This window comes from Narcine bancroftii, chromosome 1, assembly GCF_036971445.1.
Source record: "Narcine bancroftii isolate sNarBan1 chromosome 1, sNarBan1.hap1, whole genome shotgun sequence".
Taxonomy (NCBI): domain Eukaryota; kingdom Metazoa; phylum Chordata; class Chondrichthyes; order Torpediniformes; family Narcinidae; genus Narcine; species Narcine bancroftii.
The window spans coordinates 64,149,930-64,171,065 of NC_091469.1; the positions used below are offsets into that span (position 1 = coordinate 64,149,930).

General features: G+C 42.2%; 1 long non-coding RNA gene across 2 annotated transcripts in view; it reads left to right on the top strand.

The window, feature by feature from the left end:
• LOC138758883 (uncharacterized) overlaps positions 1-21,136 on the top strand; it is a 50,917-nt gene that overhangs the window by 29,234 nt on the left and 547 nt on the right. The window contains exon 3 of one of the 2 annotated variants that reach the window (XR_011354523.1): positions 18,943-19,050. The exons of the other annotated variant lie outside the window; for it this stretch is intronic. This is a non-coding gene — a long non-coding RNA (uncharacterized lncRNA). Of the gene's footprint in view, positions 1-18,942; positions 19,051-21,136 lie in introns of those variants that run through there. 2 annotated transcript variants of the gene reach the window in all.

Here is a 21,136-nt window from a genome sequence, read left to right on the forward strand (position 1 = left end):
GCAGTGGCTATTCATTCACATGGGATGGAAGAGTGCTGTGCTCTGCCGATTATCCTTCCCTGAGTGGGATTGCAGTCAGTGCCTTGGAGACGGACACGGCGCATTCATAGAGCTAAGTTTCCCGATGTAAGGGCAGAGAACCTCTACCTTTACAGTCGGGCTTTTTCACTGCATGAAAGGGCATTTTAAAAGCACTGTTACATTTAAGATTCAGCTCAAAGAAGATGTGGAAAATGTCAGTCTGCATCAGCAAAAATGCAGGCACAAATACAGAGGTATATCACAAGCAACTAATATTGTTATTTCCTACCTGCATCTAGGTGAGGAATCACAGCAAAATCAATCTGTCAATCGGCTCCCCTTATAGATTTAAAAGCTTCCAGGTAACTTGAGAGGAGAGGTTAACAGCAGAATGGGAAGCATTGGCGACTACTTATCAAAATAAGTAGTGAAACAAGCATAACTTTCAACACAAAGTGAAATGGTGCTTTATGCCACTTCAGTTGTGAATAGATTGTATGTTACCAAGGAAAAATTTATAAAAATAATTACTAAGGATAGACTCTTTGTGAAATATAACTGATGAAAGTATTCTGCTTGAACTAACTAGAATAATAGAAACAACCCGAATGGCAACATATTTTTATAATACTGGAAGGATACTTGACAGGTTAAAATGGGAGACCCTTCAAAGAAATACTCAATTACACAGACTGACATTTTGCTCTTTTCCCCAGGAACATCACTTCAGCCCTGACGTTAAGTGCCTCTGCTTCAATCTTTATCCAAGATGCCAGACATGGTTGTTCCACTCATTATTATTTATTTGTCATGGTAACCGTGTCTCTGGTAGTCAAGTCAGAAACATCAAGCGCTTTGTTTGAATGATAGGACAGAGGATGGCATTTCCCACCCTGTGCTGTTTTGAATCTATTAGCCACACTTTCCAATGCCTTAAAAGGGGCAACACAAAAAAAACCAGAAATGGCAAAGTTTTCATGCAAAAATGCTCCATAAAATGTAGTCAAGTTGTAGCCAGTGTCACTGACCAAGCCGAGGGGTATCGCAAGCACAAGTAGAACTGCACCAGTTTATTCTGCTGGCCTTTTTTTTTCATGCAACCACCTTAAGGTGCTTGCTGGTAGAATATATTGAATTGATAGTTGCCAACCAGTGATCTCCACATGTGGACTACTCAGGAACACTGTGCAAATAGTAAAATGGTACGTATTTCAGACAGAAAAAGAAAATCATTGCTCCACTGCCATGGTTGATGAAGGACTAAAGAATAAAGAGAATGAAGGTTTCATTATGGTGGATATCTTTTATGATTTACTTTTGCAATTTCAGTTTAGATTCTGAAGGTAAATGTTGAGGTAGTTCATCATCTGTGATATGATGCATTTTTTTTACAAAGCAGTTTCACAGCACATTGGAAACTATGCCATCTGTTTGGTGCATGATTTCTTTGTTCTGCAACTTACTTTAAATGGAACATAACAGTGCAAGTTTACCATTTTTTCCATGATCAGAACAGCATTCAGAGAATTATGTTTTCTGAACCTTTCTTGTAGATTTGAGGCCAAACCTGACTGAAAAAAGTTGATGGAATTAAACTAGGTGATATCAAGAGAATAGACAAAACTGTACATTAATTTGAACAGGGTATCAGTTCTTCTTTTGTTTCATGTGATATAGTGGAATATATATATTGTATCAGCTTTGGAAGATCAGTTCCATTGATTTGGGATGTGAATGTAGGAGATATAATTAGTGTTGTTAGTGGCCGTACATAAAAGTGAACGAACGGAGTGGAGTACATCTGGGAGGACTTCTTGCCATTGAGAGACGGGGAGACCCTGTGACCTCCGTGGCATTCTCCTTTTCCACGCCCATTCCCTCTAGGGCTGAAGCTGGTGGTCTTGCTCGTGGTGATGCCCCTGGCCAGCAGGTACTGCAACAGCTCATCACTCATGAATGAGGTCCCCTGGTCACTATGGATGAAGCTGGGGTACCGAAAGAGCATGAAGATATCGTGGAAAGCCTTGATACCTGTAGCTGTGGTCATGTCCGGGCAGGGGATGGTGAAAGAGAAACATGAGTATTTGTTGATGATTGTAAGGAAGAAAAGGGGTGGGTAGCTTTGATCAGGTGCACTCTGTCGGGTCGGTAGAATTGCGGAGACCTGGTGGGGATCAACCTTGAGAGCCAAAAGGCCACAGGTTGCACACCAAGGGCCATCTGTGAACTGTTTGTTACAAACAGTAAGTGGGGGATGGGGCCCATCAAATTTCAATGTAACTTTCTGAAGTTGGCATTAGAAGTTCAGCCCCATTTTTAAGAGGGTACAGAGTTGTGGCATGACAAGTAGCCTGAATGTTTTGTAAACTATGCCTCCAATGGTCAGGCTGACTACGCAGGACCCACGGATGGCTGCCATAAGGGATTTTGACAAAAGTGGTATCTTGTGTTTTGCAGGCTGTACCTTGAAGGATAGTTGCTTAGTGATATCGGGGTGAATAAAACTTTCTATCCTCTTGCTATCAAATAAACAGTTCATAACGTGTCCATTTACCTAGATGTCCATGATGGACCTGGCGAGTTCTTGTAGTCCCTCTTGGTTCAGGGTGATGGAGGCCAGTATAGACTCAATGTCAGAGTCTGTTGGCCATGCTCGATCCCAAGATGTCTGCCCTTGCTATTCCCCCATAGTGTCATAGGCCTGAGAAGATAGCATTTGCCACATTTTTCAAAATGACTCGCTGATTCACAGAGGAGATGATGCCGACCACACTGTCCAGAGCGGCAACTGTCCTCACCTGATGCTGTTAGGTTTTACGGATCGTTTGGATAGACAGACTTTGGGATAATGCCCTTTTTTTCTGCACCTAGCGCATCTCACCTCCTTCGTAGGACAACGTTTCCTCAGGTGCTTACCCTGCCTGCAGCAATAGCAATTGGGGTGGTCAGGTCACTAGAGGAGTGGGACAGTCCCAAGATTGTGCTGACTAAGAGGCAGCCGAGTAATCATCTGAGTCTTGGAGGGCCACCTTCAGCGTCTTAGTCAGTTCAACTGCCCTCTGTAGATCAAGTACCTTTTGTTCCAGGAGCCTCTGCCTTATGTACCCAGAGTGGATATGGCCATGTAAGTGTCCTGGATGAGGTCCTCAGCATTCTGGGTGGCCATCACTGCCTTGCAGTTGCACGCTCTGCATAGGCTCCAGGGGACCCACAGGTACTCGGCACTTGACTCAGCAGATTGTTGCTTTCTGGTGGCCAGGAGGTGCCTGATGTAGACCTATTTTATCCTCCTGTGATACTGGGCCTTCAGTATCCCTCAATTTAAGATTTTCACATTAATCCTTATCTATTCAAGGAGATTATGGCTGTTCCATTCTCTAGTTAATAAAAGCCTGTCAGTTTCACAACTTCAGTCTTTTTTGATTATTGATGGTGCATCAATTTTATTAATGATAAATTTTCAATAAAATTGGAGCAGTACTTCAAACCAGAGAAGCTCAACATAGACCCTCACTTGTCTGATGCCCCAAACACATTCAAACTCTGGTTATGCTGTTTTGAAGACTTCCTGATGATGGCTGTGAATGTTATCACCACAGATGCTAACTGACTGAGGCACCTCTTCTCGTGAGTCGGACCCCTGGTATTCCCGATGATCAGCGATGCCAGCTCGTACACAGAGTCTCATTGGCAGAGTGAAATGGGGAGCATGCAAAGGTAGATTCATCTTGGGAAGCGTGACCAGCCGGCAGCAGCCAATCATGGCATAACAGTGGTTTACCACTGCCAGAGTTAGTTCCAACTCCAGATCTCACAAGCAAGCTTCTACAGGAATGTTGGGTTGAGGTTTTTTGATCATTTACTCCATGACTTATTTTCTTTATTAATTATGCTCATTTCTCATTTCTGCTGCTGGCCTTTTTTCATGCAACATCCTTAAGGTTCTTGCTGGCAGAATAGATTGAATAGATAAGGATTAATGTGAAAATCCTAAATTGAGGGAGCCGCTTGAAAAAATTATACTGTGGGAAATCATGGGAGTATATGTGATGGGATAGACCGAACAGAATTTCAAAGTCGTTCAATGCACAATTTCTCCTATAGTGCATGTTTAACACAAGCAACCAAAGCTGATTTTCTATGTTATTTTTCAGAATATACTGTTTACAGAGCCATTGAGAAGATGAGCGATTAGGAATCATCTTCAATTGAGTTGAGCCTGTGATATAAAGGACATTCTCTCCAAGCACAATGGTGTATGCACTCAACTATTTCTGGCAAATATGGGGCTCAGTGTATCAGTGCTCATCGGCAATTGAGGAAGCTATATTCCACCCTATTTGCCGACAGGAGAGATTATGGATTTGTAAATTTCATAGGTATTTCTTCTGAAAACAGAACTCGAGCAGTACAGCCCTATCAAAACACATGCAGGAGTGCTAATTGGTGGCAATTTGTGCTTCTGAGATGGAAGGGGAGATTAATTCTTACACTGTATCAAATTTCAGTTTTAATAAAAAGTATCCAACCAGGGGAAAGTGGTAAATAGGTACATTTATGGGGGTATGTACTAGCTATGGGACATGTGTTTTGTTAATGAAAGTTTACCTCTTGAAAGATAAATGCAGTTTCGTGAGCACTTCAAAGATGCAGTCTGAAAATAAATATTATTATTTCAGACTTCTAATATTTAGTAGAATTGTTAGTATACATAATTATTTCAATTACATTCAATGGAGGATTTTTTCTGCTATTTAATTTAGATACATTTTCAACTTAGATCTGCATCAAAGTTTTAGAATGTTAGGTAAAAATTGCACAAACTTTCCTTCTATTGAAATAAACTAAAGCAATATGCAATGCTTCACAGATTTGTGTTTCCAACACAAAAAATTTTATAGAATGAAAATTTGTCCTACTTACATACTATAATATTTAAATCAAGTCAAGATTGTTTTACCCTTGATTTAACACGTGGCAATTTCATTTCAATTATAATCTCTACCACTTATCTACACTTGATTCCAGTTAAAAAAAACACCTTGATTATAAAATGCTAATTTTCATCTTGAAATCGTTTCATGATTTTGCTCCATCCCATTATGGTAACCTTTTCTACCCTTAAATCCCTTACAGTTGTTTTCACACTAATTCTAATCCCTGGTTCATTTCCACCATTGGTGGCTATGCTTCAGCTGCCAAAATTCTCAGCTTTAGAATTGCTTTCCTCAGCATCTCTTCCTCTCTACCTGTCTTTCCTTCAATAAGCTTTCATTGGTTTTAATCTCTCCTCATATGACTCACCTTCAAATTTGTTAGGTATTGCTCCTAAGATATACCATGGGATGTTTTACTACAAAACATTCTATTAATAAGGATTATTGTGGTTTAAAGGCGTTGTCTCCGCTCCATCCTCAACATCCATTGGAGCGCTCACACCCCTAACGTCGAGGTACTCGAGATGGCAGAGGTCGACAGCATCGAGTCCACGCTGCTGAAGATCCAGCTGCGCTGGATGGGTCACGTCTCCAGAATGGAGGACCATCGCCTTCCCAAGATCGTATTATATGGCGAGCTCTCCACTGGCCACCGTGACAGAGGTGCACCAAAGAAAAGGTACAAGGACTGCCTAAAGAAATCTCTTGGTGCCTGCCACATTGACCACCGCCAGTGGGCTGATAACGCCTCAAACCGTGCATCTTGGCGCCTCACAGTTTGGCGGGCAGCAGCCTCCTTTGAAGAAGACCGCAGAGCCCACCTCACTGACAAAAGGCAAAGGAGGAAAAACACAACACCCAACCCCAACCAACCAATTTTCCCTTGCAACCGCTGCAATCGTGTCTGCCTGTCCCGCATCGGACTGGTCAGCCACAAACGAGCCTGCAGCTGACGTGGACTTTATACCCCCTCCATAAATCTTCGTCCGCGAAGCCAAGCCAAAGAAAGAAGATATTTAGACTGTAATAGCAGAGAGCTCACAGGGACACCATTTCCTTTCCCATCTTCTCCTCAAATCCACCACCTACGTCAAAGGTCAGTCACATCAGTGAAGGGCTTTGAGTCAGAAAATAAAGAGTTCTTTGAAGTGGAATTGTTCAACTGGCAATGGAAAAACTCCAAAAACCATAGCAACCTTCAAGCTGCTGTTACGCCTAAGGGAGATAAATGTGAACGTTATGATTCTACTGACCATGTGCAATAGCTGACCACATCCTTTTGGGAGTATACTGTTCTATTTTTGCAAATGTACATGATAAGCAAGAGGAACTTTCTATAGAATTAAAAGAATAAAATACAAACCATTTTATACCTTGTTGCCTGCTTTGGTCTTTATCATGATGCCCCTTTTGAAGCTGAAGCATTGATTGCTTGCTTTAGAATAAATAACCTCACTGTGGTAAGACATAGGAGAAGTTCATGAGCAAAGCCACTACCTTCATTGACTTCCTCTAAGCTAACCTTAGATTCATTCATTCTGTTTTGATGTTCTACAGTAGAAATGATTGTGGCATTTGCTACCACAGATATTTCCTTTTGCAGAATGTCAGGATAAAAAAAAAACCTGTGCATGCTGTGAATCCAAAGTCCAAAGTAGTGATGGATCATTGCTTATTAGACTGGAGGCCTGTGACTAGTGATGTGCCTCAGGGATCAGTACTTGACCATTGTTATTTGTCATCTATATCAATGATCTGGATGATAATGTGGTAAATTTGATTAGTAAATTTGCTGCTGACACTAAGATTGGAGGTGATGTGAACAGCCAAGGAGGTTTTCAAAGCTTGCAGAGGGACCTGGACCAGCTGGTAAAGTGGGCTGAAAAATGGCAGATGGAATTTAATGTCGACAAGTGTGAGGTGTTGCATTTTGGAAGGACAAACCAAGTATGGAAATATATGGTAAATGGTAGGGCACTGAGGAGTGAGGTAAAACGGAAGGATCTAGGAATACAGATACATAATTCCCTGAAAGTGGCATCACATGTGGAATCGAGCTGTAAAGAAAGCTTTTGGCATATTGGCAATCATTAATCAAAGTATTGTGTACAGGAGTTGGGATGTTAAGTTAAAGTTATATAAGGCATTGGTGATGCCAATTTTGGAGTATTATGTGCGGTTTTGGTCACCTAACTACAGGAAGGATTTCAATAAGATAGAGAGAGTGCAGAGATTAACTAGGATGTTGCCAGGACTTCAGGGACCAAGTTACAGGGAAAGGTTAAACAGGTTAGGACTTTATTCCCTAGAGCATAGAAGAATGAGGGGTGATTTGAAAGAGGAATTTAAAATTATGAGGGGGATAGACAGGGTAAATGTAGATAGGCTTTTTCCACTGGTTGAAGCATTTTGTTTAAAGAACTATGTTGGCTCCTTTCTTCTTTTTCTTTGGCTTGGCTTCGCAGACAAAGATTTATGGAGGGGTAAATGTCCACGTCAGCTGCAGGCTCGTTTGTGGCTGACAAGTCCGATGCGGGACAGGCAGACACGGTTGCAGCGGTTGCAGGGGAAAATTGGTTGGTTGGGGTTGGGTGTTGGGTTTTTCCTCCTTTGTCTTTTGTCAGTGAGGTGGGCTCTGAGGTCTTCTTCAAAGGAGGTTGCTGCCCGCCAAACTGTGAGGTGCCAAGATGCACGGTTTGAGGCGATATCAGCCCACTAGCGGTGGTCAATGTGGCAGGCACCAAGAGATTTCTTTAGGCAGTCCTTGTACCTCTTCTTTGGTGCACCTCTGTCACAGTGGCCAGTGGAGAGCTTGCCATATAACATGATCTTGGGAAGGCGATGGTCCTCCATTCTGGAGACGTGACCTACCCAGCGCAGTTGGATCTTCAGCAGCGTGGATTCAATGCTGTCGGCCTCTGCCATCTCGAGTACTTCGATGCTAGGGATGAAGTCGCTCCAATGAATGTTGAGGATGGAGCGGAGACAACGCTGGCGTTCTAGGAGTCGTAGGTGATGCCGGTAGAGGACCCATGATTCAGAGCCAAACAGGAGTGTGGGTATGACAACGGCTCTGTATATGCTAATCTTTGTGAGGCTTTTCAGTTGGTTCTTTTTCCAGACTCTTTTGTGTAGTCTTCCAAAGGCGCTATTTGCCTTGGCGAGTCTGTTGTCTAACTCGTTGTCGATCCTTGCATCCGATGAAATGGTGCAGCCGAGATAGGTAAACTGATTGACTGTTTTGAGTTTTGTGTGCCCGATGGAGATGTGGGGGAGCTGGTAGTCATGGTGGGGAGCTGGGTGATGGAGGACCTCAGTTTTCTTCAGGCTGACTTCCAGGCCAAACATTTTGGCAGTTTCCGCAAAACAGGACGTCAAGCGCTGAAGAGCTGGCTCTGAATGGGCAACTAAAGTGGCATCGTCTGCAAAGAGTAGTTCACGGACAAATGGCTCTTTAACAGGACATTTAAAGCCCATATGGAGCCATTAGCATCAGAGCAGGGCATTATAACTCTGCAGAGCAGCTCCATGTCTCCGCTCCCCATGCTCCTGAGTCCATGCCCATGGCAGTGCTACCATTAAATGGTCTAGCCCAGGCAAAATCTGAGTGAATCTTTTCTACAATTCACTTACACCATCCAGTCAATTGAACATACTTGGGGAAGTTGAATAATGGGGTGTTCGTGTGATTATTAGTTTGAGAGAAAAAAAAAATCCAGGAGTTATAGTCCATTAAAATCACAGAATTACTGTCCATAAACATAGGCAGCCAACTCAACGGATGACCAAATTTATATAAAAAAAAAGTAAATCAAAGTACAAGAATAAATTGTGAGTTAGCTTCTGAAAAGATGAAACCATTCTGTAGGGCAAAGAAAAACTTACGAAAATCAGCAAACAAATGAAATGAGAATAGTCACTACCTCCAGCAAATTAAAAGTATATCCATGTTCCACATGAACAGAGTTAAGTAAAGATTAAATGTCTGTCATGATTGGTAAACTCAGAGAGTGGATCAGGTATGATTAACCAGATCATCTACAAAACAAAGCTCACACTACTCTGAGCTGTTATGATAATATGCATTCTGGATTTTTAAAAAGTTTCCTATTCTGGTTCACTTATTACATATTTTTATCGCTGAGTTATCTCCATACAGATGTGAGCGAAGCAAACATGTACAGTATGAGCTGGATAGGATCTGAAGATGTGGGACTAAAAATGTCAGCCAGACTCGATAAATAGCAGTTTTTCGGCTCACTGACAAAGTTTTGATTTGAGCCCCTTCAATAAGGAGACAATCGAAATGGACGTATCAATGTAGCTGTAATCTACCTCCTTCAAAGAGAAAATTATGTCACACATGATTAGTTCAGGATGGAGTAGTAACATATTAGCAGTACAATTTCCAGTGAACAGGAAGGGCATTTTATAAGCATCACCATTTGCAATCTGAGAGAGCGTGCCAATCTGCTTTAGTGGAGTAGCATTCAGTGCCCTATTTCTAAGTAAGATTCTGATCCTCTTATATTTCTTCCGTCAAATGTGGATTAACATCTGAGAGCAATGAGTAGATTTAAAAAATAATATTTTCCAAATCCCTTTGCTGATAAAGAATAGAAGAAATACTTCTTTCAAAAAAATTTGGATATATAGCACGGTTTCAGGCCCTTCTGGCACACGAGCCCGTGCTCGCCAATTACACTCAATTAACCTCTGCACGTTTTTTGAAGGGTGGGAGGAAGCCAGAGCACCCAGAGGAAACTTAGGCAGACATGGAAAAATGCACAAACTCCTTCCAGACAGTACCAGATATAAAACCAGGTTGCTGGCACTGTAACAGTGTTGCGCTAACCGCGCCGCCCATACAAGCAGAAATCATTGTGTTTTGTCTCTTGAGATCTTAATATTAGGTCATTTCATGTCAGGCCTCTGCCTGGCGGCTGGCTACAAGAATGGATCGAAAACTTAAAACTTGCCTTTTAGACAACACCCCTAAAAGGCTGCTCCAGCGTCACATTCATATATTTTTTAAAATAATTTTTAAATTTTTCACACTGTGAACCAAATCAACCAAAATATGTACAAATGTATCTCATTAAATTTACACAGTGGTCTTTTCTCCCCTTTTACCCCCCCCCCCCACTTTCCCTCCCTCCCCTCTACCCAACCCCCTCCAAAACCCATATTCAACATATACAATACAATAAAACCATAAAACAATATTTTCACACAAAGGAAAAAAAAACAAGAAAAATGCATCATCTATTTATTACACACTGAATCTAGTCATTTTGTCATCTTATCATTTTCATTCTCATTTTAGGAGATGGAGGTCGTAGGCAAGCTCTCTCTGATATGTTCCATGAACAGTTCCCAAATTTGTTCAAACATTGTGACTTTATATTTTTAAATTATATGTTATTTTTCCCAATTGAATACATTTATTCTTTTTCATGTTCCATTGCTGTATACTCAAGCTCTTTTCCATTTTCCAAGTTGACATTATACATTTTTTTGCTGTCGCTAAAACTATCATAATGAATTTTTTTTGCACTTTATCCAATTTGAGACCTAATTCTCCCCTTCTTATGTTACTTAAAAGAAATATCTCTGTTTATTTTTTGCTATGTTATTTTTTTGTAATTTTATTTAGTATCTGAGTTAATTCTTCCCAAAACGTATTTACTTTTGTCCATGCCCAAGTTGCATGTAATGTTGTTCCCATTTCCTTCTTACAGCGAAAACATCGATCCGATAATGTTGAATCCCATTTTTTTAATTTTAGAGGAGTGATATATACCCTGTGTAACCAATTATACTGTATCATGCATAACCTTGTGTTTATTGTATTCTTCATAGTTCCAGAACATAACTTTTCCCATACTTCATTTTTTATCTTTATGTTTAGATCCTTTTCCTACTTCTGCTTAGGTTTATAGTTTATTTCATTTTCCTTATCTTGCAGCTTAATGTATATGTTGGCTATAAACCTTTTAATTATCATTGTGTCTGTAATCACGTATTCAAAGCTGCTTCCTTCAGGTAATCTCAAGCTGTTTCCCAATTTATCCTTTAAATAAGCTTTCAATTGATGATATGCAAACATTGTACCATGAGTTATTCCATATTTGTACTTCAACTGTTCAAATGTTAATAAATTATTTCCCAAAAAACAATTTTCTATTCTTTTGATTATTTTTTTTCTCCCATTCTCTAAAGGAAAGGTTGTCTATTGTAAAAGGGATTAGCGGATTTTGTGTCAATAGTAATTTTGGTATTTGATCATTTGTTATTTTTTCCTTTCTAAGTGGATCTGCTTCCCTGTATTAAGTATATGATGCAGTACTGATGAGTTTTTATATTGCACCAGCTTTTCATGCCACTTATGAAGTATATGTTCCAGTACCTTTTCCCCTATTTTATCTAGTTCTATCTTAGTTCAGTCTGGTTTTTCCCTTGTCTGATAATTGTGCAGCTCTATAATAATTTCTAAAATTTGTTAAATGTAAACCACCTTGATTATACCTCTCTGCTAATTTATCTAACACCCTTGGATTCCTCCCTTTCCACAAGAATTTCCATATTATGCTCTTTAGTTCCTTAAAGAATTTTTCTGTTAAAGGAATGAATTTGTAATGTTTGAAATAAGTATTGTATCCTTGGGAACACGTTCATTTTAATGCAGTTTACCATCCCTATCAACGTTAGCGGTAATTCTTAATTCTAAGTCTTCCTGCAATTTCTTTATTAGTGGCTGATAATTTAGTTTGTACAAGTGGTTTAAGTTATTATCTAACCTGATCGCTAGATGTCGGATTGCTTGTGCTTGCCATTTAAATGGTGATTCTTTTTCAAATTCTGTATAGTCTGCGTTACTCATTGGCATCACTTCACTTTTATTTGTGTTGATCTTGTACCCCGATATTTCTCCATATTCCTTCAATTTCTTATGTAATTCTTTTACTGATACCTCTGGTTCTGTTAGGTATACTATGATGTCATCTGCAAATAAGCTGATTTTATACTCCTTCTCCTATATTTTTATCTCTTTTATTTTTTTTTCTATTCTTATCAGTTCTGCCAAAGATTTTATTGCTAAGGCGAACAATGATGGTGATAGTGAACATCCCTGTCTAGTTGACCTACTTAATTTATAGTGATTTGATACATTCCCATTTACTGTTACCTTTGCCAATGGTTCATTATACAATGCTTTAATCCAATTTATATATTTTTATGGTAGATTGAACTTCTGTAATACTTTAAAGAAGTAATTCCACTCTACTCTGTCAAAGGCATTTTCTGCGTCTAGAGCAACAGCCATTGTTGGCTTCTTATTTCCTTGAACTGCGTGGATTAGATTAATAAGTTTGCAGACATTGTCCGCTGCTCGTCTTTTCTTAATAAATCCAGTTTGATCTTGTTTTACTATTTTAGGTACACAATTGGCCAATCTGTTTGGTAATAATTTTGCTATTATCTTATAGTCTGAGTTAAGTGGAGATATTGGTCTATATGATGCTGGTGTTAATGGATCCTTCCCCATCTTTGGTATTACTGTAATTATTGCTGTTTTACATGAATGTGGCAAGTTTTGTGTTTCTTCTATCTGGTTCATTACTTCCAGGAAAGGAGGAATTAGTAACTCTTTAAATGTTTTATAAAATTCTATTGGAAATCCGTCCTCTCCTGGTGTTTTATTGTTCGGCAGTTTTTTTAATATATCCTATACTTCCTCTATTTCAAATGGTTTTATTAGTTTGTTTTGTTCCTCTTCTTGCAATTTTGGCAGTTCAATTCTAGCTAAAAATTCCTCTATTTTATCATCTTTCCACTCGTTCTCAGTTGATACAATTGTTCATAAAATTCCTTAAAATTTTCATTTATCTCTTTTAGATTTTATGTAATTTGTTTGTCCTTTTTCCTTGATGCCAGAATCATTCTTTTAGCTTGTTCTGTTTTAAGTTGCCAGGCTAATATTTTATGTGTTTTTTCTCCCAGTTCGTAATATTTTTGCTTTGTTTTCATTATGTTCTTCTCCACCTTGTACGTTTGTAATGTTTCGTATTTAATTTGTTTTCCGCCAATTCTCTCCTTTTCATTATATCATCCCTTTTTACTAATTCCATTTCTTTATTTGCTATCTCCCTTTCCAACTGCTCTATTTCCCAATTGTAATCCTTTTTCATATTAGTCACATAACTTATTATCTGCCCTCTAATGAAGGCTTTCATTGGGTCCCATAATATAAATTTGTCTTTCACTGATTCTGTGTTTATTTCAAAATTTGTTTTAATTTGGCATTCAATAAACTCCCTAAATTCCTGTCTTTTATGTAGCATGGAGTTTAACCTCCATCTATATGTTCTTGGTGGGATGTCCTCTAGTGGCTGTACATTCAGGTCAGACAGCAGAGTGCAGCACTCCGCCGATTATCCTTCCCTGAGAAGGGTTTGAATCAGCGCATTCAGAGAGGTAAGTCTTTAGGCGTAAAGGCGAAGAACCTCCTATTTTACAGTTGGGTGTTTTCCCTGCTTGAAAAAAAGTGCCTATTGCAAAGTATCCTCTAATCTATCCAATACATCAACACAAGAACAGGCTTGTTCTCTTGCAAATGAATATTTTTTTTGCAGAGCTTGACAGTACAGATGCAAAGCGAATGTTTCCCATGGCTAATGTACCAAGAAGCAGGAGTAATCAAATCAAAATAGGGGTGGGGGGGGGTGGGTGGGAGGTCAACCATTCACAATGGAGATGAGAAGAAATTTCCGCAAGTAAAGGTTGGTAAAGTTTTGGAATTCTCAGCCATAGATGACTGTGGAGCTCAGTGGCTGAGATGGAGATCACTATGCCTTCAGATATTAAGCCAATCAAATGGCATAAGAACAGGTAAAAGATCATTTGTGACCTTATTAAATGATGGAGCCACCATGAATGGACTGTTCCTGCCTCTGTTTCCTTTGTTTGTATTTATACTTCATCATCTTCTTCGTCATTCCCTCATTAAGGGCAATACCATTCTTTTCTACATCTGGTACAGATGCAAGATTTGAGGAAAATAATAATAGTAAATTAAAATTAAAATTACTCTTGGAAAATGAATGGTGAAATTTTCCCTCTGCAGTTGTAACCTTAGCTGTACTGTCCCTTGCCATTTTCAAATCAATTACACAGACAAATTAGTAATGGAATTGTATAAAGCATCTTAAGCCATGTGTACAAATATTAGACTAAGCTATTTCCTGTGCATTTAACAATTTATGTTATTTAATTAAATGAATCATCTTACAATATAGTAACTTGCAATGACAAATGAGCCCCTTTTGAAACAAATCCAGATTCTGCCAGCTGAGGTCACTAGTAGTCAGAGGGAAATCACTTTTGTTCATATTTGTTTACACCAAGTAGTTCATTTTAGGCAGACCTGCATACAGTATACAGAAAGGAAAAAAATCTTCAAGGCAATAAGTAAATGTCTCTGATGTTTATTGCTCTCTCCGAACAACTCTGCTCAGGGAGGGCAGACAAGAGGGCTCGTCTACAGAGGCTATATGAATAGAGCTGAGAAACGGGAAAAGTATGACCACACTCATGGGGTTGTATTATAGACCAGTCAATAGTCAACAAGAATTAGAGGTGCAAATCTGTAGACGGATAAAGGTCGCATAAGGTTGTGATAGTAGGGGATTTTAATTTTCCACATATTGACTGGGACTCCCAGACTGCAAAAGGATTGGATGGCTTGGAGTTGGTCATATGTGTTTAGGAAAGTTTTCAAAATCAACATATACATTGAGAGAGGTACCAACTAGAGAGAGTGAAGTACTGGATCTCCCTTTAGGGAATGAGACAGGACAGATGACAGAAGTATGTGTAAGGAAAGATTTTGGGTCCAGTGATCATAATGCCATTAGTTTAAAGTTAATTATGGAGAAGAATAGGTCTGGTGGGCCTTGGGTTGAGATTCTTATGCCAATTTTGAGGAAATGAGAAAGGATCTAAAATGCATGGATTTGTTTCCAGGCAAGGATGTGCAAAGTAAGTGGAAGACCTACAAAGGTGAAATTTTGAGAGTACAGAGTTTGTGTGTTCCTGTCAGGCTTAAAGGCAAGGTTAGTAGGGATAGGTAACCTTAGTTTTCAAGGGATATTGGGGATCTGGTTCGGAAGAAGAGAACGGTGTTTAGCAAGTATAGGCAACATGGAGCAAATGAGGTACTTGAAGAGTACAAAAAAATGAAAGAATGACTCAAGAAAAAAATCAGGAAGGCTAAAAAAAAAGCCATGATGTTGCTTTGGCCGACAATGTCAAGAAAAACTCTACGGATTTCTGCAGGTATATTAAGAGCAAAAGGATAGTAAGGGACAAAATTAGTCCCCTTGAAGATTAGAGTGATTGGCTTTGTATGGAGTCAAAAGAGATAGTGGAGACCGTAAATGTTTTTTTTTTTCATCAGTACAAGTATTCACTCAGGAAACTGCATAGAGTTGTGGGAAGTAAGGAAGATAAGCAGTGAGGAGGAAGTGATTGCTGTCTTAAAGCAAATAAGGGCCGATAAATCCCCTGGGCCTGACAAGCTATTCCATTGGTCCTTGAGGGAGGCTAGTGGAGAAATTGCAGGAGCTCTGGCAGAAATATTTATTATGTCCTTAGCCATGGGTGAGGTGCTGGAGGATTGGAGGGTAGCCCACGTTTTTCGGTTATTTAAAAAAAGGCCCCAAAAGTAACCCTGGAAATTATAGGGTGGTGAGCCAAAAGGTCTGATATATAATTATTTTGATAGCCATAAACTGATTAGGGATAGTCAACATGGCTTTGCGCATGGTAGGTCATGTTTAACCAATTTTATTGAGTTTTTTGAGGAGGTTACCATGAAAGTTGATGAAGGAAAGGCTGTGGATGCTGCTAAATGGGTGTTTGACAAGGTTGTACATGGGACCCAAGTCAGAAAGGTTCAGATGCTAGGTATTCATGGTGAAGTAGTGAACTGGATTCAACAATGGTTAGATGGGAGAAGCCAAAAAGTGGTAGTGGATCATTGCTTCCCAGACTGGAGGCCTCAGGGATGGTAGGACACTGAGGAGTGTGGTAGAATAGAGGGACCTTGGAATACAGATACATAATTCCCTGTACTTGGCATCACAGGTGGTTAGGATTGCAAAGAGAGCTTTTGGTATATTGACCTTCAGAAATCAAAGCATTGAGTACAGGAGTTGGGATGTTATGTAAAGTTATACAAAAGGTTGGTGAGGCCAAATTTGGAGTATTGTGTGCAGTTTTGGTAACTTAACTATAGGGAAAATATAAATAAAATAGAAAGAGTGCAGAGAAGATTTACTTGGATGTAACCAGGAAAAGTTTAACAGGTTAGGAATTTATTCCCTGGGGTGCAGAAGAATGAGGGGAGATTTGATGGAGGTATTTAAAATTATGAGGAGATAGACAGAGTAAATTTAGATAGGTTTTTTCCACTGAGGGTAGGTGAGATATAAACCAGAGGACATGGGTTAAGAGTGAAGGGGGGGAAAGTTTAGGGGGAATCCAAGGGGAAACTTCTTTACAAAGAGGATGGTACTAGTGTGGAACAAGCTATCAGCAGATGTGGTGAGTGCAGGCTCAATTTTAACATTGAAGAAAGAATTTGGACAGGTACATGAAGGGGAGAGGTGGAGGGCTATGGACTGGGTGCAGGTCAATTGGACAAGGCAAAAAAATAAGATTTGGCACAGACTAGAAGGGCCGAAGAGGCCTGTTTCTGTGCTATAGTGTTCTACCATTCTATGGTTCTAAAACAGTGGGTTACATTCTACTTAACAACACAAAATGTAAATGTGAGATAATTGTAGTGCATTGAATTACTCAAAGAGTTGTTGACTCAAACCAAGGCTTTTATTATCAAAAGACTGGAGCACAGTACATCAAGGTCGACCAATCCAGACTCACCTGGGTCTGGTTGGGAACAGCCCTTTATGACCTGCCAGTATTACTATATATAAATATATACATTGGAGATAGTATCCCATACGATCACGTTCACCCCTTCTTTAAGAACTAATCCCTCGGTGAGTAAAAAGGGGGGTGGGGAGTACAGCATGCAGTGTTCATGGGCTGTAGTGGTCAGGAGGCCTGATTGTCTGATGTGATCGCCGTGGCACTGGAATCGGGGCAGCTGGCGGAGAATCATCGTTGAGATCCCTGGGTGTGGGCGCAGTTTCTCTAGTCAACAGTCATTGTTGGCCGTCGGCTGGTCCGATCTACTGCTGTCATCATCCACGACGTGCTGCTGGTCCCGCTGTCCTGGCATGTAACACGTGTAACAGTGTAACCCGGTCGACTAGGGGGTCATTTTTCGAGTACCAGCATGACGTCTCAGCAGGACAGGTCCAGGGACTGTCAGCCAAGCCGGTGTGGTCGTTCCCGATTCCAACTTCCGTGGGAATGAGAACATGCATTCGCGCGGGGGTTGTGTTGGTGGCAGTTCATAACAGGGACCTGATGGAGTGTAAAGCATTTGGGAGGACATCCTGCCAGCGAGTGGTGAGGAGGCCTTTACACCAGAGGGAAAGCGTGATCGCTTTCCAGACAGTGGCATTCTCCCTTTCGCCCTGCCCATTACCACATGAGTTGTAGCTAGTGGTACTGCTCGAAGCTCCAGAAGGTACTGCCTCAGCTCCACACTCATAAACGAGGACTCCCGGTCACTGTGGATGTAACTGGGGTACCTGAAAATGGTTAAGATGCTGTGCAGTGCATTTATGACTGTGGAGGTGGTCAGTAAATAGCAAACAGGAAGCGTTAATCACCATGAGAATGTAGGTGTTATGGTTCGTTGACGGTAGGGACCCCTTGAAGTCCACACTGAGACGTTCGAAGGGCCGGATGGCTTTATTTATGTGGGTCTTTTCAAGCCAGAAGAAGTTGGGCTTGCACTCAATGCATACTGGGCAAGCTCGGGTAATGGAGCGGATCTTCTTGACCGCATAGGGCAGGTTGTGGACCTTTACAAAGTGTGCAAACCTGGTGACCCCTGGGTGACAGAGCTCCTCATGAAGTCTCTGCAGCTTGACCAGTTGTACACTGGCGCATGTTCCAAGGGAAAGGTCTTCGGGCGGGTCATTGAGTTTTCCAGGCTAGTACAGAATGTTGTAGTTGAATGTAGATTGTTCGATTCTCCACCTGGCAATCTTGTTGTTTTTGATCTTACCCCGATGGTTGCTGTTAAACATAAATGAGACTGTGCATTGGTCGGTCAGCAGTGTAAAGCGCCTGCCAGCGAGGTAGTGTCTCCAATGACGTACTGCCTCTACGATGCCCTGGGCTTCCTTCTTGACAGAGGAGTGTCGGCTTTCTGGGTCCTGGAGGGTCCTAGAAAAGAAGGCGAGAGACCTACCAGCCTGGCTGCCAGTGCAAAGTCGGATGCATTGCTCTCTACCTGGAAGGGTATCAATTCGTCTGTGGTGTGCAGAGTGGCCAAGGCGACGTCTGACTTAATGCGGTTGAAGGTTGCTCTGGCTTCCGCTGACAAGGGAAAGGAAGTGGACTTAATGAGTGGCCATGCCTTGTCAGCGTACTGTGGGACCCATTGAGTGTAATAGGAAAAAGCCCCAGGCAGTGTTTGAGTGTCTTCTGGGTTTGGGACGGTGGAAGGTCCATGAGAGGGCACATGCGTTCGGGATCTGGCTTTACCACCCTGTTTTCCACCAAGCAACCTGGAATTGCGAGGCGAGTGTTCCAGAAGGCACACTTCTCAAAATTATAGGTTAGATTCAGGTGTTTCGCCTTTTGGAAGAATTTCTCAAGGTTGGCGTTATGGTCCTGTGGGTTATGGCCACAGATGGTGACATTGTCCAGATACGGGAATGTAGCTGTTAGGCTGTTCTTGTCTACCATCTGGTCCATCTCTCGCTGAAAGACTGTGACATCATTTGTGACACCGACAAGGACCCTGAAGAACTGATACAAGCACCTGTTTGCTTCGAAGGCCGTGAAAGGGCGATCCTCTGGGCAGATCGGGAGCTGGTGGTAGGCTGATCGGAGGTCGATGGTGGAAAACACACGGTATTGGGCGATCTGATTCACCACATCTGTGATTTGAGGAAGAAGGTAAGTGTCCAAGAGCATGAAGCGGCTGACAATTTGGCTGTAGTCAACCACCATCCGCAGCTTCTCCCCGTTCTTCACAACTACCACTTGCTTCCTCCATGGACTTGCGGTGGACTCAATGATGCCCTCATCCAGCAGTCTGCGCACCTCACTTTTAATAAATTTCCTGACCCCGAAGCTGTATTGCTGGCTTTTAATGGCAATCGGTTTCCAGCCAGGGGTAAGGTTGGCGAAGAATGCTGGAGGAGCAACCCGGAGCATGGAGAGGTTGCAAAGTGGAGCATTGGGGAACAGGGACTAGCGTGGGCTGTCGCTGGCAGGAAGTGTCTGGGGTGGAGTGGTGGCAAACAGAGAGTGGAGAGTGGAGACCTCCATAATGCAGTGACACCGATTTAAAATGATATTGAAAATCCAACCCCAACAACACAGGTGCACATAGTTGAGATAGGACCAGCAACTTAAACCCTGTAAATTTGATGCCCTGAACTTTCAAGGTCACCTCACAATAGGGCTCTTGCGGCCAGTGAAATCTTCTGGTCCATCGGATGAACTGCCAGCACACATCATTGGACCAGGTCTGGGTGAATGAAGCTCTCTGTCAAGCCTGAATCAAAAAGACAGTATATTGGCTGTTCACCTTAATAGTTTCCATAGCCTTAGCTAGGGGGTGTGGCTAGTTCTGGTTTAATGTCACTGATGCAGCAACCGATACAGGGAGCGGGGCTGCTGCCTGTATTGGTGATTGTGGAGGCTGGTGTGATGACATCGTACATAGCTGGGGGGACCGTCCGGTGGATCCTCGCGTCACTGGAGCAGGGCGGAGTGTCATGGGGCCTTGGCCTGGTGCTCACTACACTCGCGCAGTGATGTCATTGGAGTGGGTGGGCCGTCAGCGGCAAGTTGTGGAGGAGGCGGCATCCGGTCAGAGTTAGTGGCGAGCTACGGAGGCGGCAACACTTGTGGTGCAGGCGGGCCGACAGAGTCTTCCGGTGCAGGGACCCGGTTGGAGTCAGCGGTGGTGACGAGCTGTGGAGGCAGCGGCAGTCATTGTGCAGGCAGTCCATTGGGGCCTGCTGACGTGAAAGTCCCATTGGGCAGGGGGCTGAATCAGGGGGCAGCATCACAGTGGCAAGGGTGGAGCATTGTGAGGGTGGCGCCTTCCATGCGCGGTGCTCACGTTGTGACATCAAGCGTTGCTGTGCGATCGATTCCTCACTCACATTGGATGAGAGTTCCGAGGATGAGTAATTTGAATTTGGGGAAGGCAGTTGGGCCTCGCACGAGGCACTGTGCTTGGTGGCGGCAATTTTGGACCATTCTTTCGGCACTTCTGGAATCGGGCCTTCCTCGCAGGGCACAGGGATTGCCTTCCCGCAGAAGTAGCACTTCGGGAGCACATTGGGTAATGTAGCGGCGGAAGTGAAGCCATTGACGTGGCATGGGGAGGCTGGGTTAAATGCAGGTGTTCTACTCACATCGTAATGGGAGGCCCAGCCCTGTATATAGGCGTCCATGCTTAGGACTGCTGCCTCCATCGTTTCAGCGATTTGAACGGTCTCCACCAGGCTGTCTCCCCTGTGTTCCAGTAATCGTTCCCTCACTTAATTGGAACAGTCCCCTTCCACATAAGCATCCTGGATCAGGCCACAGTTTTGTCGGTGCACACACAAGCTTTACCTAGTAAGTCCAAAGAGCCTCTGGAGCACATCCAATGTGATGCAGGAGCAGGCTCTCTCCCCTGCCTGGTGTCCTGGTCACAGTGCCTTGTGCTAAGGCAAATCAGGACAACATCATACAGGGCCTGCAGTACATCTCCTCCATCTATGGAACCCCATGGGAGGTTCCGTCAGAGCAGAGCTCTCATTTCACAGATACAAGAGTTCAGACTTGGGCCTTTGAGTTGTGGATCAACTGGCTGCTGCCCGAACCCTACCACCCCCAAAAATCAGGCCTCGTTGAATGGATGAATGGCCTCAATAAGGAAAATATTCGTGCGCTGACACCTGACCACACTCAGCGTACTGCAGGATGCAGTGAACCACCTTAAATTTGCGCCCAACTGTCCAGGGAGC